General features: G+C 47.0%; 1 protein-coding gene and 1 long non-coding RNA gene across 2 annotated transcripts in view; one reads left to right on the plus strand and one right to left on the minus strand.

Moving 5' to 3' along the window:
- Nucleotides 1–12,292, minus strand: part of LOC130265847 (zinc finger protein 208-like) — a 282,407-nt gene that overhangs the window by 13,327 nt on the left and 256,788 nt on the right. The gene's annotated exons all lie outside the window — the stretch shown is intronic.
- The window catches only part of LOC130265865 (uncharacterized), a 57,456-nt gene continuing 45,432 nt past the window's right edge, over nt 269–12,292 (plus strand). Inside the window, exons 1-2 of the long non-coding RNA XR_008842687.1 lie at nt 269–2,794; nt 4,501–4,676. This is a non-coding gene — a long non-coding RNA (uncharacterized LOC130265865). The remainder of the gene's footprint in view (nt 2,795–4,500; nt 4,677–12,292) is intronic.

A 12,292-nucleotide genomic window follows, 5' to 3' on the forward strand; every position in this document is an offset into this window, starting at 1 on the left:
TTTTCACAGCAGAAACAGGCATCCTTAGCTTGCTTTTGGTATCCCAACTGTGTTAAGCCTTCATTCCCTCTCTTCATCTCTAAAACATGATTGTTTAGAGAAAGATCGAGATTTGATCCTCCAAAGTACAGGGGTTGGGGGTGGGGCCTGGTGCTGGAACTGCTAAAGACCTTTTTGTTAGATCAGTGCATGGGTGGGCACATGTGGCCCATGGCGCCTGGTAGGGATTGGGGATTTGTCCAGAGCAACTGGCGAAAAAGCAGCGGCAGCCGGGATTGAGGCTGGGGAGGAGCCGCCAGAGGTTCGGTTCTGGGACTAGGGAAACTCCGGGGCTGGGGAAACCTGATGCTAACAAGGTAAGCAATATTTTTAGAGGGTCTCAGCCCTTTCTTTTCTTTTTTTTTTTTTTTTTTCTTGTTCTGTGTCTGGGAGTTCTGATATTTGAAAACTTTTAATGCTTAGGGGTTCTGTGTTTCCTGCCCCACACGTGGCATACTCCCTGTTCTCTGAATTACTTGTTTTTTTCTGAATTTACAATTACATTTAAGGGCTGGCAAATTTAAGCCTCCCAGGGAATATCTGCCAGTTTGTTTATCCCTGGTCTTTGCCTCCTTTTCTCTAGCTTCTTTGGTAATTTAAACATCACTTATCCCACCCCACCCCACCACCCCCCATCGCCCACCTCCCAGCACAGAAAACTTTTCTAACAATACAGTAAAATCTACCTTTTCAGAAAATAAAGTCGAACTTTAAATTAACAATACGTATACATTCATTCATTCACACTCACTTAATTTTATTTTTTTTTTGTGACCACAGGAACTTGGACCTTTTCATGGGTCGTTTGGACTTAAAACCTGTTTTTACCTCAAGGGACTGTCTTGAGGTGATTGTGCTCCCCTTGTGTTCCGCCTGGATCCTGTGTCTGCTTGGGTCAGGATGGGAAGGAATTTTGCCTCTACCTGGGCTGGGATGGAGAAAGCAGCTTTCCCTCTTTCCTCTGTGACTCGTGTGTTGCTCTCCGCTTTTCCCTGCCCGGGTCCCACCTCTGCCTGGGCTGGGATGGGAAAAGAACCCAGCTTCTACCTGGGCTAGGGTGGGAAAAGCAGCCTCCCCTCACTCGCTTCGTCCCTTCCCCAGCCAAATCCCTCGCAGGATACTGAAATTGTGGATAGAAGGACTTGCTTCATGGCAAAATCCACGTCTCATTCAGGCAAGCACACAGTCATGCCCACTAAACCAGACAATTCCTTACAGCTTCCATGCTCCTGTCTGGGTTTTCGTGCACGAGAATTACAGGTGATTTTGCCGCGATCTTCCAGGGAGCTCTTTCCTTGCTCAGTCTATATCGTGAGGTACATCGTTGGGTTCCGAGAACCACTGACAAACAATGGCCACAGTAGTGGGGAGCCTCCCCAAAATCGCAGTGCTTCTCAGGGCTCCAAGGACATCGTGGGTTTCGGCACCAAATTGTTATAAATGAGAAACAATAAGTCTCAATATTCAGCAAAATTTAGATTGCTTTATTTTATGTAGATGGAGCAAGCAGCGCTGGGGAACATGAGGGGTCACTGCCCGCTCCATGCTCCATTGAAGCTTGGTTTGCAGCCTCTTCCTATAGTATGGTCTCTCGTTGTAATCAATAATTTTTTTGCTGTCATAATTTTGCCAGGTAAGCAGCAGTGATTGAAATAAACATCCATAAAGTCTCTGGGTGATAGTCAGTCTCATAGATAACTATCTGGTCTTGTTAGATAAAAACCGGCAAAACTCAGGAAGTCTTTGTAGATAGGCAGCATTGATCAAACAAAGGCAGGAAGTCTGATTTTGCAAAATCTAGCAGACTATCGGAAAGTCTGATTTTGCAAGCTGGTAGTAGATACAACTTATTTAGAAAACATAATATTCATAACGGGGGGGATTTAAAACAGAATTATTTGATAATATATTTTCCTCTATTTAGTGTCTGTGCTTCACTTTACACCTTAGTATTCTGGTTTAATCAAACCCCAATACTTCTATGATTAACATGAATCTTTTATCAATTATCACACAAATTAGCCAAATCTTAAGAAAAGATCTTTCCCCCTCCTTTCCCTTCTACTCAGGCTTAGCTTTATCCCATATTCCCTCCCCCTTCCCCAGCCAAAGGCACAGGAATAGTGGTCACAGTCAGGTCGAGCCTCCCCTTCAGGGACAGGAATCCTTGTCCTGCTCCAGCCTGAGGTCCCCCCCATGGGACACAGTTCCTCAGAAACAGGCTGCTCCGGCGGGGATCCGCCATAGGCTCACAAGTCTTGGCAGGGACAACTTCCATGGTCCTACAGGGGCTTCCACGGGCTCGGGGCATCCATCTCTCAGGCATCCCCTGCTCCAGCCTGGGCTCATGCTGAAACTGCAGGGGAGTCCCTGCTCCATCCAGGCCTCAGCCAGCGCTCCCACCGCCTTCAGCTCCAGCTCCCGCCGAGCTCCTGGCAGTTCAGGGCAGCAGCGACTCCTCGGCCTCAGCTCGGGCCGGGCCCTGCCCGAGTCTGGAAGCGCCAGAGGCCTGAGAGTGCCCCGGGCTGCTGCCGGGGGATTGGCCAGCCTGCCCCTCACTGCGATTGGGTGATTCTGCTGTCACTCCTCGTTCTCATGCGCTGATTGGGCAGAGCATGGACAAGCGCGGCCCTGGGGCCGCCGCCAGGGCGCTGCTATGGCAGCGAAGACACCAGTGTCGGAGTGTCTGTGTGGGCCCGGTAGCGACCGGAGCCCAGTGAGGCGGTGGAGGAGCTTGGAGGCAGCCCCAGCACAGGTGGGAGTCGCGCTCGGTTCTGCAGGGGCTCGGGGCTCCATGCAGGCAGAGGGGGTGGCAGGGGGCTCTGGCGGGTTCGTTGTGCCGTGCCCGGCCCATGTTCTCCCTGCGGGAGCAGCTGTCTGCGGTCTTCTTCCCTCTGGGGCCTCGGCAGGAGCCGCTGCCGGAGCAGCGCTGGCTTGTCCCGGTTCCTGTGGGTAGCACAGAAGTGGCTGCCCTGTTCCTGGGACTATGCGGGAAATTTCACGTCGCTGTTGGTTTGTTCGCACGAAGGAGACAGAGGAGTCCTGTAAAAGTGACTTTATTAATGAACAAAGGGAGAGGCCATGAGGTATTTCCATGCGGTCTCTAAACCGCAGGCTCCTTTTTATCCTCATTTTCGCGCCTGCATCTCCCTCTCACTTTCCCAGAAAAAAAAAGGTACTAGGAAGGTTCAGACTTCCCGATCTGCCAACTGCATGTCCCACTTAATATGCACCCCTCCTTTTGTATAATATCTGATATTCCCGGCTCTGTTAAGTGTTTCGCCTTTTCGAAGTTCAGGAATGGAGAATGATCTTGGCTGAGCAGCAGTCTGTGTCAATTAGTAACTTTTTCTGAAACCGAAGATTTTTGCTATTGCTTTCTCATGTACAAGTTCCTGTCCCTGTCTCCAAAGAGATTGACTCCCTTTTTCCTTCCTGGGTCCTCTTTGATGTGGGGATTATTCTCAGTGACCTCATTGACTGCGCTTTTGCAGCCATTTCTGGATCAGGAGGCCTGGCTGCCACCTGCATCCCCTTGCTCAGCTGCTGAATGAGCTGCACTTAGCAAGATGTCGTACATGGTAAAATATGAGAGTTGGTGTAGCACATCAGAGGAGAAGCAGCAGTCATTTATACCATGGTTTGGCAGGGAACTGTTGCTGTTTGCTATGAGTGGCAAATAATAGCAATACACTTTTTGGGTGGAAGGAAAAAAACTCGACATATATTTAGAGGATTGTTTGTGCATCTCAAATGGGACAGCAGTTTATTGGGCAATAGGCAAAGACATCCCACGTCATGTTGTCACGGTGTGACTTGGGTTTTGCCAATTTTATTATATTTAATTTTTTTTAGAGATAGGATTTAGGAGTAGAGACAAGGCAGGCTCAAAACTTAAAAAGGTACAAGAAGAAATTTATTAATAACACAAAAAGAATTCAGAATAAGATTCTTAGATTGTTCCCTCCTCCCTTCATTCCACATTCCTTACCAACAACTTAGAGAGAACACTTCAGTCAGTTATCCACCCAAACAATCAGTTCAGTTTACTTAAAAGAGAAAAGTTCCTTTTTCAATTTAGGCTTAGAGGGTGTCTTCACCTTCACAATCTACATCCGCCCAGGAAAATATTGCAGATTATGACTCTCCTGCCATCTCCACAGTCCTTTCAGAGCTGTGCTGTGGGTTATGTTACATACTTGGGATACCACTTTTAAAGGCAGGCTACTGAAAAATAAAATTCTCTTCATCTCCTTTTCTATGAAATATGTCTGTTCATATTCCAGTCCCAGAACAGAGAGAGCTCCATTTCCCCGAGGCAAAAAAGTCTTCTTCTCAAGCATCCAAACCTCCCCATATTTCACAGTTTAAAGGAATTTTAATGTAGTCACAATCCCCTTAGCCCACAAAAATGGTTTTCAGCTACTTATCAGTTGCATCTTTTCAATCTCTTCCCATCAGGAACTTTATCTTCATTCTGCTGACTTTGTGGACTCCATGCTTTATTTCTTCTCATCCAGGGGAGCTCAGGACATTGAGAATCTTATCCAGGCATAAAGAATTTAAAATTGTATCCAGATCATGAAGAAGCCACGTGGGCATCTGGAGGCTTCTTCCAGGTGGAGAGCTGAGCCAAGGTGAGCTGGGGGCCAGCAGGGCCTGGGCCGATGCCGGAGCCATGCGGAGCTGGGGGCCACCAGGCCAGAGCTGGGGCCGCCCAGAGCCAGGGCCCCCAGAGGGTTGCTTTCAGCCTGGCGGCTGGAAGGCCAAAGGGAACAAATTAGCTTTAGCAATCTGATTTATGAAAGCGAAATAACTTTCAATTGTTTTCCCGAGCTGTCCATCACCAAACCAGCTCTCTGATTGGTCCCAGCAGCCCACAGGGTATGCATCCTCAGAGACCGGACAGCCCTCCTACCCCCCTGGCCTCGTGGTGCTTTCCCTGAGGTGAATCCACCCCTCCCCCCTATCACATGAAACCAACACACACATACATCATGCACTGTTCCACAGTCAACACCAGGTGTTAATCTTATGTTTATTAATTTCTTTCTATTTGTAAGAAAGCTATCACCCTGGGAAAAATCCTAGCTGGAGCTGAGAAAGTGTCACGGCCTGAGAAAGAAGCTCAGACCCTGAGAAAAAGCTTGGCTGAAATTTGCCTAGGCCTTCAGCAGTGTCAATAGGTCCCCCTTTTAGTTTAAAAAAAGGAAAAGAATGAGAAGTGTTTGTAATCACCCACAGGGCTCTTTGCAACGGAGAAGAAACACAACTCAGGAGATCTGGGGGCACCTGAAGTGCCCACAGAAATCTTCACACCTGGTGCTTTTTCCTTAAAAAGCTAATTCTAATACAATAACAAAAACGCACCAGCATTCACCAGACTTATCATTTCTAATACATTCCAGAAAACCTATCTAACAATGTCTCAATGACTTAAAACAGTTCCAAGGGAACAGATGAATGCTCATCCTCTGCTTGTAGAGGGACCGTCTGGCTGGTGATCGGTATGTTGTTCAACATTCGAAGGCTGTTCATCGGCTACATTGTGCCTCTGATGTGGCAGGTCAGGGCGGACACACCTTGCAGGTAGCCAGCATAGCCCAGTGTCCGTTGAGACACAAGTATACCCGCGACCCCAAACGAGGGGTTTATGCCGGCCTTCCCACTTGTTCGTGGTCAAGTCCGGCACAAAGACCTTCGCTTGAGGCAGGCGTGTCTCATCTGGAGCCTGTAATGACGTGAAATGATTCAGAATAACAGGATTATTGGAATCTTACGGCACAGTAAGGTGATTTCTTTTCCCAATCGGCTGGTGCTTTACCAGCCTCTTGCCTTTTCTCTTTGTCAAGAACATGCTTTGACCAAATTCAAAGGTACCTGAGAAAACCGTTGGAATGACATGTCACCACTTTCAACTCAATTATTTGAGCAGGACCTGCCTCATGGCCTTCCAGCATTTGCCAACCAGACTCATCCTCCTAGGTAACAATGGCCTTCTCTATTTTGCCTGACCCATAAGTGAAGATGGCAGGGCCTTGCACTGATACCCAACTATTTTTGAGTCTCAACAACAGCTTGATTGTTTTTGCCATTTACAATAGCTTATGGCTGGGCAGATAATAAGCAATCTGCCCTCTAAAATCTTGCAGCGCACTTTGCAAGGGAACACTATTAACAAAGCCCCCTTCAAACAACTCCCGCTCCACAGAAGATACAATCCTTGCGGGGTCTGCTGCTATCAATTGCACGCACTGTTGACGGTATTTGAGTATCCATTGGGCAAACAATTCAAACATCATCCTTGCTGTCTTTTGCAGCTGATGTGGCAAAAAGAGCCATTCCAGAACATGTAAGGGATCAGATCATGTGTCATTCCACTGGCAAATGATACCTGTAGGATGCAAAGCCGGAGTGGTGATAAACACAGTGGTATTGTTGCCTTTAGGAGCTGGAACAGAGATTACACAGAGTTAGGGGAAATAAATAGGTATTTATTGAAAGGCCTTCAAAGGCCACACCCTGGCAGCAACAGTGCCACAGCGTGGCCCCTGCCCTGCCCCGAGTGGCTCCAAGGTGGATGCAAAAGAGGGCTTGGTCACATGATTTTACATTTTTATAGACTTCAGTCCATTTACATACAGGAGTCAACCATCCAATTAATAGTCTCAAATTGTAAGGTGTCCTCCTCCTCTTCTCCTGGCTGGTCTGCCCTCCTCTTCTCATGTTGTTTATACTTTGGGCCTGGAGTCTGAAGAAACTGTCTTTGAGTCCATAGCTGGTATCGGACTGTTTCGCCTTTATCACCCTAAAGCACAACGGAAAAACATACCCAAGCAGAACAGAAAACTCGGATCTTAAGGCATCATTTCCCCCCTTTAGAGGCTTGACAAGACCTCTACTACCTTGTCAAGTCTCTATTCTAAACTTCACCAGCAACAGAAACTTAATAATTAATCAATGTCTAACAATAATAATAGAAATATCTAATATTAGACAAATATCTAATAACAAATTCAGACTGAAGAACAAACATAATAATAGTAAACAACTTAACAAGAACAATATTTTACATAATCAAATATTAAATAAAGAAGAACAGCAATTAAACATAGAATAGAAACATAGACAAGGAATCACCGGAAATACGCCATCATTTACATTTGTCTTTGTTGTCAAAAATTGTTCAGCAGCAAAGCCTTTTTAAATTCTGAAGTAATTAATATATCAGGAGAGCATTAGATGTTTATCAAAACATCTTTTCTTTTAGACTTCTGCATCCCAGTCTGCTGCACCAGGCAACTACAAACTGTTAGAAAATTAGATATTTGATCTTTTCATTCCAGGCACATAAAAGGAATCATCTGAAATGGGTGATTCCCAATGGGTAATTGAGATGCAGAAGATATATTCTAATAAATATCCAATGCTCTGCTTTCCACAAGCTGCATCTGCAGCGCAGGTGTCTCCCCTGGGACCCGCTCATGAGACAGAGAGCTTCCACCAGACAGCACCTCAGATGGGACCCAGAGCTACTGCAAACACCAGCAGATTTAGGTGCTCACCTCAAACATACATGCACATCTACAGCACAAAAACATCTTACAAACTGCAGGATCTAATGTTTATCTGATGAGATGAGACACGTCCACTATGTTTACTCTCATAAAGTTGCTGCGCATAAATACCTCATACCTGAGTCTGCAGTGCTGCCCTGTTTGACAGATTAGGGGGAGAACTGACAGTACCCTACAAACCCTGAGTTTTGGTGCATTCCCTCTTAGGCTCATTTTGTTTCAGTGCTGGCCCAGCCCTGCTGCTCTGAGCTCTGGCTCTGACTCTTTTCATACCGCTCCTGCCAGATTGCTCCCAGGAGAGGAGTGGGCAGAGGAACAGCCCATAGCACAGGACAGCCTCACTGCAGCTAATTTAGTCTGCCTGGGTGAGTGAAAGCAGCACAACAGCTCTAACAGAGGCTCACTGTCATTCGTGTACCAGTGGCCTTTGCTCCACCTCAATAAGTTAGAACTCACAATAAAGTCTTTTAGAAATTGGCAAATTTCACAGTGATACCTACAGATTATGGCAGCAACTTGTGCAAGAACAGTATTCTTTAACCAAGAAATCTAGCCATATATTATAGTTCTAAATTTAACTATAAAGTAGAATTATTTAATTACATATTGGGGATTAAGTCCCAGAGTTCATGGATAAGTTAACCAGTCAATGTCACCCACCAGGTTCCAGTTGTTACTGTTTTGTTTCTGCTGAGCCCAGACAACTCGAAATCTCTCTCGATACCAGAGTAACTCTGGAAGTAGGGGGCGAAGGAGACCTAGCGACAGACTTTGATGATGGCCCAGCTGGTGACTTGCACACAGACCCAGCAGTGGGTAGTGCGGTGGGTGCGGAGCTGCAAACCGGCCAGCGCGCACAGGCAGGCGCTGCAGCCTCCACCCGCACGGAGGTGGACACGGGCCCGCAGAGCGCGGGGCATCTGCAGCAGTCACCCACCCGCAGCATGTTGGGGTTGCTGTGGAGCCGCACCCAGCAGCCACGCAGCTCCGACAGCAGCACGCCCCGCTGCAGCAGCTTTAGCTCTCTGTCTTGGGCGCTGCTTAACCTGCGCAGCGGCGGCCGCCCGATTCGCCCTTGGCGAGGCGGGGGCCGGGCGCGGCGAGCTCGGGGAGGCGCGGGGCACTGCTCAGGGCCGCTTCTTTCTTGGGGACGTGAAAAATGAATTTCTTCTTCGTCTGCAGCCACTTCCATTTCATGCCCTGTTGTCACCCCGCTTCCCGTGCTCCCCCTCCTTTTTCCCCTTTGCGGGGCTGCGGGAGGAGGGGTCGCGCCCTGGCCTTCGGGGTTGCCGCAGTATCTATCAAGCCTAAGAGCAGAGGAGGTGCCACCTCTCCCATGGGCGGTTCCCTCTCCGCCTTCTTCGTAAAAGGCCTTGTCCCCCGGCCCCTCCTCTCGGGGCGGCACCGAAGGCTGCACACACTGGTTATCTTTTCCCTCTTTCCCGATCCCCGTGGGCAGTGCCGGGGACGGCAGCGCGGGCAGTGTGTGCCAGGGCCCCCTTCCTCCTCCTTCACTGACCGGGGCCCTGCCTGAGCCGCGCCCCCCCTTTTTCCCCTCTGCGGGGCTGGGGGATGAGGGGCCGCGCAGCTGGGACCGATTTTGCCTTCATGGCAGGTGCAAGCATGTTCAAATCTGCTTTCTCTGCTTCCTCTGGATTTTTACATAAACTACTGAAAGTTGGCTCCTTCTTTTTACCCTTTAAGACTAATATATGCCCTTTCTCCTTTTCCCGGTCCAGCTCACATGCTAATATCAGGAAAAGCCGGGTATATTTTAGCTCTTCAAAAAATTTATCTCTACGTAGTTGGGATATTAAACTTGATATTAATTTTCGATTTAAACTTCCAAACTTAGGCCAGGTTTCTCTATTATCTAATTCATACACTGGCCAAATTTTTTCCAAGAGTCTAATAAGTTCAGGTTTTGAAAGCTCGGACTCCTCTCCAATCAGATTTGCCCAGCTTTTCAATATTAGCCCCAAAGGGCTATCTCTTGGAATACTATTATTATTAGATTCAGAAGAGGATGTGCAACCCATTCTGATATCCTGAAATATACAACAAAGCACAAACCAAACAGTCCAAACAGTCAGGATTCGAAACCATGACCCTCTGAGCCACAGCACAGACACTAATTAACTGCACCACTCTTTGGCTTTAAGCCAAGAGCACTGCAATTCAAACCTGCTCTTTATGAAGGCGGTACTTCTTATAGATAAAGAGCAGAATTGTTGTGCTGAGGTTCTCCAAAACAAATTCACACTTTACAAAATTACAAATTACAAATTACAAATCCTATTAGCATCTAACCCAGATGCTAAACTAACAGAATACCCTTTTACTTTTTACTTTTTACCCTTTTACTTTTTACTTTTGTCAGTCACACATCTCTGTTCCCAGGGTTCTTGGCTCTGATATCTCTGGACCTCCGCTGGGCCTTTCCAGAGCTGCCGGCCTCAGTCCAGGGATTTTTCCAGATGCCTCCTCTCCTGCCTGGCTCGCCAAAAACTGTTGCCTTTAGGAGCTGGAACAGAGATCACACAGAGTTAGGCGAAATAAATAGGTATTTATTGAAAGGCCTTCAAAGGCCACACCCTGGCAGCAACAGTGCCACAGCGTGGCCCCTGCCCTGCCCCGAGTGGCTCCAAGGTGGATGCAAAAGAGGGCTTGGTCACATGATTTTACATTTTTATAGACTTCAGTCCATTTACATACAGGAGTCAACCATCCAATTAATAGTCTCAAATTGTAAGGTGTCCTCCTCCTCTTCTCCTGGCTGGTCTGCCCTCCTCTTCTCATGTTGTTTATACTTTGGGCCTGGAGTCTGAAGAAACTGTCTTTGAGTCCATAGCTGGTATCGGACTGTTTCGCCTTTATCACCCTAAAGCACAACGGAAAAACATACCCAAGCAGAACAGAAAACTCGGATCTTAAGGCATCATTTCCCCCCTTTAGAGGCTTGACAAGACCTCTACTACCTTGTCAAGTCTCTATTCTAAACTTCACCAGCAACAGAAACTTAATAATTAATCAATGTCTAACAATAATAATAGAAATATCTAATATTAGACAAATATCTAATAACAAATTCAGACTGAAGAACAAACATAATAATAGTAAACAACTTAACAAGAACAATATTTTACATAATCAAATATTAAATAAAGAAGAACAGCAATTAAACATAGAATAGAAACATAGACAAGGAATCACCGGAAATACGCCATCATTTACATTTGTCTTTGTTGTCAAAAATTGTTCAGCAGCAAAGCCTTTTTAAATTCTGAAGTAATTAATATATCAGGAGAGCATTAGATGTTTATCAAAACATCTTTTCTTTTAGACTTCTGCATCCCAGTCTGCTGCACCAGGCAACTACAAACTGTTAGAAAATTAGATATTTGATCTTTTCATTCCAGGCACATAAAAGGAATCATCTGAAATGGGTGATTCCCAATGGGTAATTGAGATGCAGAAGATATATTCTAATAAATATCCAATGCTCTGCTTTCCACAAGCTGCATCTGCAGCGCAGGTGTCTCCCCTGGGACCCGCTCATGAGACAGAGAGCTTCCACCAGACAGCACCTCAGATGGGACCCAGAGCTACTGCAAACACCAGCAGATTTAGGTGCTCACCTCAAACATACATGCACATCTACAGCACAAAAACATCTTACAAACTGCAGGATCTAATGTTTATCTGATGAGATGAGACACGTCCACTATGTTTACTCTCATAAAGTTGCTGCGCATAAATACCTCATACCTGAGTCTGCAGTGCTGCCCTGTTTGACAGATTAGGGGGAGAACTGACAGTACCCTACAAACCCTGAGTTTTGGTGCATTCCCTCTTAGGCTCATTTTGTTTCAGTGCTGGCCCAGCCCTGCTGCTCTGAGCTCTGGCTCTGACTCTTTTCATACCGCTCCTGCCAGATTGCTCCCAGGAGAGGAGTGGGCAGAGGAACAGCCCATAGCACAGGACAGCCTCACTGCAGCTAATTTAGTCTGCCTGGGTGAGTGAAAGCAGCACAACAGCTCTAACAGAGGCTCACTGTCATTCGTGTACCAGTGGCCTTTGCTCCACCTCAATAAGTTAGAACTCACAATAAAGTCTTTTAGAAATTGGCAAATTTCACAGTGATACCTACAGATTATGGCAGCAACTTGTGCAAGAACAGTATTCTTTAACCAAGAAATCTAGCCATATATTATAGTTCTAAATTTAACTATAAAGTAGAATTATTTAATTACATATTGGGGATTAAGTCCCAGAGTTCATGGATAAGTTAACCAGTCAATGTCACCCACCAGGTTCCAGTTGTTACTGTTTTGTTTCTGCTGAGCCCAGACAACTCGAAATCTCTCTCGATACCAGAGTAACTCTGGAAGTAGGGGGCGAAGGAGACCTAGCGACAGACTTTGATGATGGCCCAGCTGGTGACTTGCACACAGACCCAGCAGTGGGTAGTGCGGTGGGTGCGGAGCTGCAAACCGGCCAGCGCGCACAGGCAGGCGCTGCAGCCTCCACCCGCACGGAGGTGGACACGGGCCCGCAGAGCGCGGGGCATCTGCAGCAGTCACCCACCCGCAGCATGTTGGGGTTGCTGTGGAGCCGCACCCAGCAGCCACGCAGCTCCGACAGCAGCACGCCCCGCTGCAGCAGCTTTAGCTCTC

The sequence above is a fragment of the Oenanthe melanoleuca genome, linkage group LGE22, assembly GCF_029582105.1.
Source record: "Oenanthe melanoleuca isolate GR-GAL-2019-014 linkage group LGE22, OMel1.0, whole genome shotgun sequence".
Taxonomy (NCBI): Eukaryota; Metazoa; Chordata; class Aves; order Passeriformes; family Muscicapidae; genus Oenanthe; species Oenanthe melanoleuca.